Genomic DNA, 11785 nt, shown 5'->3' with positions numbered 1-11785 from the left:
TGCTACGTATGACATTTCCATGTTTTCATAAAATTAAACAAACGTGCAAGTTTGCATATTTTCTATCTCCAAATCCAAGGATCAGATGAGGAAAAAAATAGTCAATTATTTCACGATAAAGGGGAAAAAATAATTAAACCAAGTAACAGTCCTGTAATTGTTATTAAAATTTTACTCTGATGAGGAAATCCTTTGTTGAGTGTGCTTGTTTCTTAGAAATAAAACAAAACTCAGGTATGAAAATATTTAGGTCAGGATCAATATAAGCCTACAAACTGAGCAATGGAACCACCTTCATGTGTCATGGACAGTGACATACACCTCTGGCCCTCCTTGGTATGGATCACAATTTAATATGGTCAGCAATTATTTTTAAATTTAATTAACTGAACAAACAAACAAAAGTAATTTCCCCAAAGGAAGTGATTCTGAAGTGTTTACTTTGGATTTCATCACAAACACATCTGCTAAAAATTTGCTCAAGGTTAACACATTTATTTCAAGCCCATATACACTGACTTAACAGGCCTATCACAGGTGGGGGAAAAAAAGCTTAATACCTGTTGGTTTACATCACACATATTTAATAAATTTCTAGTCAATTTATAAAACTATTGTAGGGGCGCCTGGATGGTCGGGTCAGCTGGGCGTCTGACTTCGGCCCAGGTCATGACCTTGGGGTTCATTAGTTGGAGCCCTGCATCGGGCTCTGTAGTGACAGTTCTGAGTCTGGAGCCTGCTTTGGATTCTGTCTCCCTCCCTCTCTGCCCCTTCCCCACTCACACTCTGTCTCTTTGTCTCTATAAATAAACATTTTCTTTTAATTTTTTAAAATGTTTTTATTTATTTTTGAAGGAGAGAGAGACAGAGCATGAGTGGGGGAGGAGCAGAGAGAGAGAGAGAGACACAATTCAAAGCAGACTCCAGGCTCTGAGCTGTCAGCACAGAGCCCGATGCGGGGCTCAAACCCACAAACTGTGAGATCATGACCTGAGCCAAAGCCAGATGCTCAACCAACTGAGCCACCCAGGCGCCCAGTGTAAATAAACATTTTTTTAAAAGCATTGTAAATGAGATTTCAGACAAATGTACTCCAAGTAAATTCTCATTATTTCATTCATTAAAATGACCCACATGTGGTCTTTGCTATATCATATATATATATATATATATATATATATATATATATATATATATATATAATTTTTTTAATATTTATTTTTGAGAGAGAAAAAGAGAGACAGAACGTGAGCAGGGGAGGGACAGAGAGAGAGGGAGACACAGAATCTGAAGCAGGCTCCAGGCTCCGAGCTGTCAGCACAGAGCCCGATGCAGGGTTTGAACCCATGAGCTGTGAGATCCTGATCTGAGCCGAAGTCAGCCACCCAACCGACCAAGCCACCCAAGCACCCCTTTACTATATCATTCTTGATACAATATGCATATTATATATAGCCCTTTGTAAATATAAAAGAATTCCTCATAGTTTTTATGCCACCTATGTAAATATTATGTACGGTCATGTGGTCTGAGAAAATCAATTCTAGAATTACCTAGAATGCCTTAGGACTTAACCACTTGTCTAGTTAGAGTGTGAGAGTATCCCCATGTCCTGCTATGTATCTGTGTGACCTTGGACAAGCTGTTTCCTCTCACCATGTGTCTCAGCCTTATCGTTAATATTTTTTAAGTGCTTCTGTCATAAGGTTGTAAGACTCTGTGAACTAATCTATATCAAACTTTACACAGTGCCCAATACATAATGACTAAGCAGTAATTACTAGCTATTCCGGTTATCACTATCATCATCACTGATAGTATTAAAGTATTAAAGCAAAGATCTTTGTCCCTTGGCAGAATTTATATGACCCAAGTTCAAGGACGCTGCCAGGAGAACAACAGATTAAACATACATTCCAAAGAATCCAATATGAAGGCTAGTTTCTTTTTTTGCCAATGTTTATTGATTTATTTTGCGCAAGTGCATGAGAGAGAGAGAGAGAATGCACGAGCACGGGAGGGGCAGAGAGAGAGAGTGAATGGGAGGAGCAAAGAGAGAGAGGGAGAGCAAGAATCCCAAGCAGGCTCCACAGCTGTCAGCACAGAGTCCGAGCTCACAAACTGTGAGATGGTGACCTGAGCTGAAATCAAGAGTTGAAGTCACTCAGATGCCCTGGAGGCTAGTTTCATTTCAGAAGGCTCTGTCCCAGCACTGACAGATGGTGTAGCCATTCTGGGGGCCTGTAAGTAACCAACTCCACCAGTGCTATGGTCTACTCCTTTCCTTCTTTTCTTTTCCTTTTCGAAGATGCCCATTAGGGGGTACCTGGGTGGTTCAGTTCATTGAGCATCCGACTTTGGCTCAGGTCATGATCTCACTGTTGGTGAGCTCGAGCCCCACTTTGGGTGAGCTTGAGCCTGCCCTGGCCTCTGCATTCTCTCTCCCTCTCTTTCTGCACCTCAGAGGAATTCTCTGTCTCTTTCTCCCCCTCACTCTCTCAAAAATAAATAAATAAATAAATAAATAAACAAACAAACAAATAAAAGAAGGTACCCTTCAGAAGGTTGATAAAGTTCCCTTTTATCCTAATTTTCTGAGAGTTTTTATCAAAATGGGTGTTAATTTTGTGAAATGATTTTCTGCATCTATTTACATGACCATATGTTTTTCTCTTTTAGCTTGTTATTGTTGTTATTGTGATGAATTCCATTGACTGTTTTTTTTTTAAATGTGTAATATTTATTTTGAGAGAGAGAGAAAAGGCATGAGTGGGGAAGGGGCAGAGAGAGAGGGAGACAGATAATGCCAACCAGGCTCCAAGCTCAGCACAAAGCCCCATGCAGGGCTGGAACTCAAGAACCGGGAGATCACGACTGGAGCCAAAATTAAGAGCTGATTGCTTAACCAACTGAGCCACCCAGGTGCCCCCATTAATTGATTTTGAAATGCTAATCCAATTCTACATTTCTGGGATAAACCCCACTTGGTTATAATGTATTATCATTTTAATGTATTATAGAATTTGATTTGCCAAAATTTTGTTTAGAATTTTTGCATCTATTTAGAAGTGTGCTAGTTTGTTTCCAGATATTTGGGGATTTTCCAAGGATCTTTCTGTTACTGGTCTCTGTCCACTGGATCTGTTCATTTCTGAGAGAGGGTTGTTGAAGTCTCTGGCTATGATAGGGGATTCACCTGTTATTGGTTTCTAATCCAATTTCATTTTGGTCAGGGAGTATACTTTGTACGACTTTAATTCTTGTTTTATGGCCCAAAATATGTTCTATACATTGGTAATGTAATGTACATTTGAGAGGAATGTGTATTCTTCTGTTGTTGGCTGGACTATAAAGGTAAACCAGGTCAAATTGGTTAGTAGTGTTATTACAAACTGAATCATAGTCCCTCCCAAATCCTATGGAGAAGCCCTAACCACCAATGTGACTATATTTGCCGATAGGGCCTTTAAAGAGGTCATTAAGGTTCAATGAGTCCATAACGGTGGGGCCGTAATCCAAAAAGACCAATGTCCTTGTAAGAAGAGGAAGAGATACCACAGAATGACCACACAAAGAAAAAAAGGCCGAGTGAGGACATGGTGATAAGGCAGCCATCCACAAGCCAAGGAGAGAAGCCACAGGCGAAGTCAACTCTGCCAACACCTTGATCTTGGACTTCCAGTCTCCAGAACTGTGAGAAAAGAAATTTCTGTTAAGTCACCCAGTCTGTGGTATTTTGTTTGGCAGCCTGTGCTGACCATACAGTGTTGTTCACATCTACTATATCATTGCTGATTTTCTGCCTATCTGTTCTATCAGCTTTTGAAAGCGGGGTATTGAAATTTCCGATTTTCCTTGTGGTTAGACAAGTTTTGGTTTCGTGTATTTTGATCCACAGTTATTAGGTGAATGAATGTTTAGGAGTGTTATGTTCTCTTGATTACTTGGCTACTTTATCATTATGAAATGACCTTTGCTGTGGTATGTCCTTTGCTCTGGAATCTACACTGTGAGATTTTTAGATAGTCACTCTAGCTTTCTTTTCACTAGTGTTAGCACAGTGTATATGTTTCCATTCTTTTACTTTTAACCTGTTTCTGGTTTTATATTTAAAGTGTGTTTCTTGTAGGAAGCATACAGTAGTGTCTTGTCTTTTCATCTAATCTGGCAATCTGTGCCCTTTAATTTGGGTGTTTAGGCCATTTATATTCAGTGTGATTATTGCCCTGGTCCGGTTCAAATCTATCTTCTTGCTATTTATTTTCTGTTTGTTCTATCTGTTCTTTGTGCCCTTTTTTCTCTTTTTTCCTGCCATCTTTTGGATTGAGTATTGTTATGATTATTCTATGTTATCTCTTTTGTGGACCTCTGAGCTGTAACTCTGTTATTTTAGTGATTGCTTTAGGCTCTATAATAAACCTTTAACTTATCATAATCTACCTCTGAGTGACAATATACCACTTCATATATAGTACAAGAACCTCACACAGTATACCTCTCTTTCTCCCCTCTTGAGATTTATGCTCTTGTCATGCATTATATTTTTACCTATGTTATAAACCCCAGAACATGTTATCATGATTATTTTTAAACAGGCAATTATCTTGTAAAGAGATTAAAGGAGGGGCACCTGGGTTGCTCAGTAGGTTAAGCATCTGACTTCGGCTTAGGTCATGATCTCACGGTTTGTGGGTTTGAGCCCCGTGTCGGACTCTGTGCTGACAGCTCAGAGCCTGAAGCCTGCTTCGGATTCTGTGTCTCCCTCTCTCTCTGCCCCTCCCCCATTTGCACTCTGTCTTTCTGTCTCTCGAAAGTAAATACATGCTAAAAAAAAATTTAAAAAGCTTAAAGGAACATTTTAAAGAGATTTACCTATGCAAAATCTTGTTTATTTACCTATATAGTTATCACTTCCAGTGCTCTTCATTCCTTTGTGTGGGTCCTGATTTCTATCTGGTATCATTTGCCTTCTGTCTGAAGGACATCCATCCTTTAACATTTCTTGTACTGAAGGTCTGTTGGTGATGAATTCTTCCAGCTTTTGTATATCTGAAAGCAACTTTTTAATGCTTTCAGATCCTATTTTTTTTAATGTTTATTTGAGAGAGAAAGAGAGAGAGAGTACAAGTTTGGGAACGGCAGAAAGAGAGAGGGAGACAGAGAATTGCAAGCCGACTCCACACTATCAGTGCAGAGCCCAACGCAGGGCTCGAACCCACGAACTGTGAGATTATGATCTGAGCTGGTAGCAAGAGTCAGACGCTTAACCAACTGAGCCACCCAGGTGCCCCTATTTCTCCTACTTTTAAAGTTAAGTTTTTTTTTAAGCTTTTCATTTTGAGATAATGGTAGATTCAAATGCAATTGTAAGAAATAATACAGAGAGATCTGTGTTCCCTTTTAAAAATTTCCCCCAATGGAAACATCTTGCAAAATGATAGTATACTGTCACAACCAGGAGATCCCTCAACTCAAGGAGCCCACTGGTCTCTATCTCATTCCCTAGCCTTTTACTGGGTCTGGAAACTCTTAAGACAGTAAGCCAGGGGCAATCACAGGGCTGTCCTTGTTTATTTCCTGTTTCTCAGGGATTACTGTCCTTCATTGCGTGATGTCCAGTATCTTAAAAACCATTGTTTTATTTATATTGTCTGGGATTTTTTGGTTCTTTCAGATGGGAGGTTATATTTATTCCCTGTTACTTCATCTTGGTTGGAAATAGAAGTGTCTGCTCCTTTTCTTAATGACTCCACACAATCCCCCAAACCAAGGACTTGGGTGCTTTTCCCAAAACAATGATATAACTCTGGCCAGAGCCTCTGTAAAAGCTGCTGTTTCCCTGAAACTGTGTTCCCCCCCCACACACACACACACACACTGTCAATAGTTTCTGTACAGAGAACATCCTTCCTCTTGAGAAGACCTGTTTGTCATCCCTGGATTTAATTCTGAGTGCACAGCTAAGGGCTTGACATAGAAACAGCCTAGGGGCGCCTGGCTGTCTCAGTCAGTAGAGTGCGTGACTTTTGATCTCGGGGTTGTGAGTTCAAGCCAGACGTTAGATACAGAGATTACTTAAAAATAAAATCTTTCTGCCTGTCAGCTATTTTATAGGAAATCGAAATCTTTAGGTGTAGAATGAATATTCTGTGAACCTTCTGAAACTTTTTCCCCATATTGTGGAGTATTCCATCATCGGCTTTAATATTTAAAGAGATTTACCAATATATTTATAGGGAACAAGAACATCTAGGGGCACCTGGGTGGCTCAGTTGGTTAAGCATCTGACGTTGGCTCAGGTCATGATGTCACAGTTCCTTGTGGGTTCGAGGCCCACATCGGGCTCTGGGCTGGCAGCTCGGAGCCTGCTTCAGATTCTGTGTCTCCTTCTCTCTGTGCCCCTCCCCTGCTCACACTCTGTCTCTCTCAAAAATAAATAAATAAACATTTAAAAAGAGAGAGAGAGAACAAGCACCTCTATTACATTCAACTTATTTACAGAAGAGAATGAAGGCATCTTCGCTGTATGTTATGGACTGAATGTTGTGTCCCCTCAAAATTTATGTGTTGAAACTGTAACCCCCAGTGTGGCTGTATTTAGAGATGGGGTCTCTAACGGACTAATTAAGGTTAAATTAGATCATAAGAGTTGGGTCCTGACCTGATGGATTAGTGTTCTGATAGGAAGAAACACCAGAAAGTACTCCTTCACTCATTCTCTCTCTCTCTCTCTCTCTCTCTCTCTCTCTCTCTCTCTCCCTCCCTCTCCCCACCACCCCACTCTTCTCCCTCCCCCTCCCTCCTTTCCAGCTTCCTTCTCTCCTCCTTCACAAAGAAGAGGTCATGTGAGCCCACAATGAGATGGCTGCCACCTACAAGCCAAGAGAAGAGGTCTCAAAATGAAACCTACCTTGTTAGCACCTTGATCTTGGACTCCCAGCCTCCATAACTGTGAGAGATAAATTTCTGTTGTGCAAGCCACTCAGTCTGTGGTATTCTGTTATGGCAGCTCCAAAAGACTGATACACCATATTTCTCATCCACGAATGGGGATCTGGAAACATCTCTTTCCTTTAGATTACACATTTCTGTTTCAGATTCATGTTCTCAATAACTACACGAGCAAAGATGACATTATCAAAAGACACAGAAGGCAACTAGGCAAAATGCCTTTTTATCAGTGGTTCCTTCAGGAAATCGATTTAAAAAAACCCAACAAGTTTTTGGTGCTCACAAATGCATACTCATTTAGGGGCACCTGGGTGGCTCAGTCAGTTGAGCACCTGGCATTGGCTCAGGTCATGATCTCACAGTTCGTGAGTTCAAGCCCCACATCGGGCTCACAGATCCTCTGTCCCTCTCTCTCTGCCCTTTCCCCAGCTTGTGCTCTCTCAAAAATAAATACAATATAAAAAAATGCACACTCATTTGAGAATCTTTACAATTGTATAGCTGATGCCTATTTTTCTAGTCTAAATGTCATTCTCTCTCATGGGCACCCTTTTCCAACAGAGAAGGAAAAGAGGTGTCTTGTAGCATTAATGTAGTGAGATGTCCAAACTTGAGACCAGTCCAGGCAGAGGCTGGCAAAGAGGAGTGAGAAAATCACACCCCTTTCCTTCCTTCCTTGGTCCCACAGATGAGGAAGCTGAATTTGCCAGGGACAGAATGAGGAGACCTAGACATGCCTTTCTCAGCAGGGCCCAGCCTAGGTCTCTAAGCCCATGTCTGCTCCTTTATGCCCAGTATTGCTCTTAACGGTGTAATTTGTATTGTAACATTAGAATAATTTTATTTTATTATTTTTTAAATGTTTATTTATTTTTGAAAGGGTGGGGAGAGGCAGAGAGAGAGGGAGACACAGAATCCGAAGCAGGCTCCAGGCTCTGAGCTGTCAGCACAGAGCCTGACGCGGGGCTCGAACTCACAAACTGTGAGATCATGACCTGAGCTGAAGTTGGATGCTTAACTGACTGAGCCACCCAGGCGCTCCAACATTAGAAGAATTTTAATTGATGCTAAAAACATATGGTGCCAAAGGTCTTGAGAATGCCACAGAAGGATGAGTTTCTCTTAACATTTTCTCTTTCAAAGTTTGACTTCCCCACTCATGCACTGTTGGTGGGAATGCAAACTGGTGCAGCCACTGAGGAACACAGTATGGAGGTTCCTCAAAATGTTAAAAGTAGAACTGCCCTATGATCAAACTACTAGGTATTTACCCAAAGAATACAAAAACACTAATTCAAAGGGATACACGCATTCCAATGTTTATAGCACCATTATTTATAATAGCCCAGATGTAGAAGCAGCCCAAGCATCTGTCAACTGATGAATGGGTAAAGAGGTGGTATATATAACGGAATACTATTCAGCCATAAAAAAGAATGAGATCTTGCCATTTGCAACAACATGGACGGAGCTAGACAGTATAAGGCTAAGAGAAATAAGTCAGGCAGAGAAAGACAAATACATGTGATTTTACTCATATGTGGAATTTAAGAAACAAAACAAATGAGCAAAGGGAAAAGAAAGAGAGAGAGAAAGACAAACCAGGAAACAGACTTTTAACTATAGAGAACAAAACTGATGGTTACCAGAGGGGAGGTGGGTGGGGGGATGGGTTAAATAGGTGATTGGGATTAAAGAGTGCAGTTGTGACGAGCACTAGGTGATGTATGGAAGTGTTGAATCACTATATTGTACACTTGAAACTCATAACACCGTATGTTAACTACACTGTAATTAAAATAAAAAGTTATAAAAAATAGAGGTGCCTGGATGGTTCAGTTGGTTAAGCCATGGACTTTTTTTTTTAATTAAAAAAAATTTACTAACATTTATTTATTTTTGAGAAAGAGAGAGAGAGAGACAGCATGAACAGGGGAGAGGCAGAGAGAGAGGGAGACACAGAATCCAAAGCAGGCTCCAGGCTTTGAGCTGTCAGCACAGAGCTCAACGTGGGACTCGAACTCAAGCACTGGAAGATCATGATCTGAGCCGAAGTCAGGCGCTCAACCGTTCAACCGACAGAGCCACCCAGGTGCCCCTAGCCATGGACTCTTGATTTCAGTTCAGGTCATGATCTCTTCATACGATTGAGTCCCCCTGTGGTGGGGCTATCTCTCTCTGACTGGGATTCTCTCTCCCTCTCTCTCTGCCCCTCCTCTGCTCTTGCCTGCGTGTGTGCACAAGCATCCACATACACTCTCTCCCTCTATCAAAAAAAAAAAAAAATAGGGGCACCTGGGTGATTCACTCAGTTAGGCATCCAACTCTTGGTTTTGGCTCAGGTCATGATTACATGGTTCATGGGTCTGAGCTCTGTGTCGTGCTCCATGCTGACAGCATGGAGCCTGCTTGGGATTCTTTCTCTCCCTCTCTCTGCCCCTCCCCCGCTCTCTCTCTCTCAAAATCAATAAGTAAACATTAAAAACAACAATAAAATAAACATTAAAAAGACTTTCTTAAATGTACTATTAGAAAAATTCAGGGTCACCTGGGTGGCTCAGCTGGTTGAGCGTCCAAGTTCGGCTCAGGTCATGATCTCGCGGTCTGTGAGTTCGAGCCCTGCGTGGGGCTCTGTGCTGACAGCTCACAGCCTGGAGACTGTTTCAGATTCTGTGTCTCCCTCTCTCTGACCCTCCCCCACTCATGCTCTCTCTCTCTCTCTCTCTCTCTCTCTCTCTGTCAAAAATAAATAAACATAAAAAAATTTTTTTTAAAAAGAAAAATTCAGAAAGTATAATAAAGTACAAGAGAGAAATAAAGATCATTGATATTCTCACTAAAAAAAAAGAAAAAAGAAAGAAGAATTTTGAGTTCCCATGGGAAATGGCACTTCGTAATTCTGAAGAGCAATATGGGGACAGTTAGGCCCTAGGACATTTAAGATCCTTCCTGTAACCCATCATCACCTCATGCTTCATTGTCACGGTCTGCCTTTCTACATCTCTCCCTCACTTCCTTGCTTTCTTCACGCTAGTTATTTTCTATTTTAAAGCTGTTGGGGTGCCTGGGTGGCTCAGTCAGTTAAGCGTCTGACTCTTGGTTTTGGCTCAGGTCATGATCTCACAGTTTGTGGGTTCGAGCCCCACATCAGGATTCACACTTACAGGAGCCTGCTTGGGATTCTCTCTCTCTCCCTCTCTCTCTGCCCCTTCCCCTCTTGTTCTCTCTCTCTCTCTCAAAATAAAAAAGTAATAAAAATTAAAAAAAAATTAAATATTAGGGTGGTTCAGTCGGTTAAGCATCCAACTTCGGCTCAGGTCATGATCTCGCAGTTAGTGACTTCAAGCCCCCCATCAGGCTCTGTGCTGACAGCTCAGAGCCTGGAGCCTGTTTCGGATTCTGTGTCTCCCTCTCTCTCTGCCTTGACCCAGCTCACGCTGTGTTCTCTCTGTCTCTCAAAAATGAATAAACATTTAAAAATTTTTTGAATAAATAAATAAAAATAAAATATTTTTTAAAAAGCTGTTAAAGCTCTCAAAACCAGCAATTGCTAAACCTAGCAACCTTTATGGTACCAAGTGTTTCCTACAATGTAGGCCCTCTAGTGGCATTATTGAAAGATTTCAACAGAGACTTGTACTAAAAATTTATAAATATACGTATATATATATTTTTTAAATGTTTGTTTATTTTAGAGAGAGAGAGAGAGAAACAGAGGCAGAGAGAGAGGCAGAAAAAGAGTCCCAAGCAGGCTCTGCACTGTCAGCGTAGAACCCAACACGGGGCTCGAACTCACAAACTGTGAGGTCGTGAGTAAGATGCTTAACCGACTGAGCCAACCAAGCACCCCCAAATTTATATTTTTTAATATATATTTATATTGCACTAAATACGTATCATTTATATTGAATTTATATTGTACTAAAATTACATTTCAAGAAGATGCAAATATTTTATTCTGATATAAAATGTTTCTATTCAGATTAAAACAAATTTTTTTAATGTTTCTTTATTTTTCAGAGAGAGAGAGATAGAGCGTGAGCAGGGGAGGGGCGGCAAGAGAGGGAGACACAGAATCGGAAGCAGGCTCCAGGCTCTGAGCTGTCAGCACAGAGCCAGATGCGGGGCTCAAACTCTTGAACAGCAAGATCATGACTTGAGCCTAAGTTGGATGCTAAACCGACTGAGCCACCCAGGAGCCCCAAAATGTTTCTATTCAGATTAAGTTTTATGTGACACAAAAGAAAAAAAAACAAGGGGCACCTGGGAGGCTCAGTCGGTTAAGCACCTGACTTCGGCTCAGGTCATGATCTCGCGGTTCGCGACCACAAGCCCCGCATCAGGCTCTGTGCTGACAACTCAGCCTGGAGCTTGCTTCCAATTCGATCTCCCTCTTTCTCTGCCCCTCCCCCACTCACGCTCTGTCTTCTGTCGCTCAAAAATAAACATTGAAAAAAAATTTTAGAAAAAGAAACGAAAAAGGCCAGGATGGTGAAAGACATTTTTATCGTTAATATGAGGGTTATTGCTTAAGGATTTTAAGTCATCTCTACACTCAACGTGGGGCTCGAACTCAAAACCCTGATATCAAGAGTCACATGCTCTACCGACTGAGACAGCCAGGTGCCCCTCAATATGAAGTTTTAATTCAGATAAAATCCTTACATTTCTAGAGCACTAATTTTTTTTTCACAATTAGGAGACAGATTTTCATGTTGAATCCAAGAGTTTCTGTGCCTTAGGATTTGTACATACTAATAAAAATCTAAACTGGGTTAATGGATTTTTTTCCATTTACATCTTCGTTCAAAAGGCACACATTTCACAGTAGGCT

At 41.0% G+C, this 11785-nt stretch overlaps 1 long non-coding RNA gene across 1 annotated transcript; it reads left to right on the top strand.

Annotated features, from left to right (window-relative positions):
* The first annotated feature begins 1838 nt into the window (after positions 1 to 1838).
* On the top strand, positions 1839 to 6981 carry LOC128311593 (uncharacterized). The gene is made up of 2 exons (XR_008290098.1): positions 1839 to 2243; positions 6811 to 6981. It is a non-coding gene; the product is annotated as an uncharacterized LOC128311593 (long non-coding RNA).
* The last annotated feature ends 4804 nt before the right edge of the window (positions 6982 to 11785 follow it).

This window comes from Acinonyx jubatus, chromosome X (genome assembly GCF_027475565.1).
Source record: "Acinonyx jubatus isolate Ajub_Pintada_27869175 chromosome X, VMU_Ajub_asm_v1.0, whole genome shotgun sequence".
Taxonomy (NCBI): Eukaryota; Metazoa; Chordata; class Mammalia; order Carnivora; family Felidae; genus Acinonyx; species Acinonyx jubatus.
Note: the sequence above shows the minus strand (reverse complement) of the source record. Positions and strands in the feature narration are given on the sequence as shown.